The sequence below is a fragment of the Cornus florida genome, unplaced genomic scaffold (assembly GCF_030987335.1).
Source record: "Cornus florida cultivar Cherokee Brave unplaced genomic scaffold, ASM3098733v1 CherokeeBrave_3.0.0_Hap2_Chr05, whole genome shotgun sequence".
NCBI lineage: Eukaryota > Viridiplantae > Streptophyta > Magnoliopsida > Cornales > Cornaceae > Cornus > Cornus florida.
The window spans coordinates 47,480,375-47,481,303 of record NW_026775575.1 but is presented as its reverse complement, the minus strand read 5'-3'; the positions used below and the strand labels follow the sequence as shown (position 1 = coordinate 47,481,303).

Sequence of the window (929 nt, the reverse complement as noted above, 5' to 3'; positions counted from 1 at the left end):
CCCTTGGCTTTTCCAAGAAAAATTTGGATGATTTCTCCACCCCGGGTTATAATGATTGCCATAGGGATTTTTCCCTTGATTTACAAAAGTGGCATTGACTTGTTTATGGTGCCTACTATACACATGTCCATGAGGACAATTGGGAGTAGTATGCCAAACACTCGAATAAGTCATGCAAGATTCATTGGAATGATGATGATGATTAAGATGATTAGGGGAGGAAGACATTTGATGGGCTGAATTTTGGTTGATCAAAAATTGATCAAACCTTTGAGTTAGGGAATTCACCTTGGCGACTATGTTATTGGAATTGTCCACTTGGTATAAGCTTGAATTCTTCCTTCCACCTACATTTTTACCATTTTTAGAAGACAAAGATTGGTGTATTGAGTTTTCACTCATGCTTTCATATAAACGCCACACATCATCTTCATGTTTGTCCAAATATGAACCACCCATTGAGGCGCCAACCATGCTTTTGTAAGTGTCTGACAAACTTTCATAAAAATATTGAACTATTTTCCAGTTGGGAATGTCATGATGAGGACACTACCTAAGCAAATCATTCAACCGTTCCCATGCCTTATGCAACATTTCCCCATTCCCTTGTGAAAATTCACAAATTAAAGTTCTCATGGCACTGGTTTTTGACACAGGATAATACTTTCTCAAGAACTCTTGTTGCATTTCTACCCAAGAGGTGATAGAAAGAGGTCTTAAATTGTTAAACCAATATTTTGCCTTATCTTTTAGTATGAATGGGAAAAGTTTCAACCTCAAAACTTCTTTCGGCATGTCCGTATATTTTATCGTGGAATAAACCTCAAGATATTCCTGTAAATGCTAATATAGTTCTTTGGTAGGTGCCCAAAATAATTGGGAAGCATTTGAATGGTTTGTGCCTTGATTTCATAATGGTGTGCTCTAAA

The 929-nt window shown here is 36.9% G+C and overlaps 1 non-coding gene across 1 annotated transcript; it reads left to right on the top strand.

Annotated features, from left to right (window-relative positions):
* The first annotated feature begins 532 nt into the window (after positions 1-532).
* Positions 533-639, top strand: LOC132310639 (small nucleolar RNA R71). The gene has a single exon (XR_009482661.1). It is a non-coding gene; the product is annotated as a small nucleolar RNA R71 (small nucleolar RNA).
* The last annotated feature ends 290 nt before the right edge of the window (positions 640-929 follow it).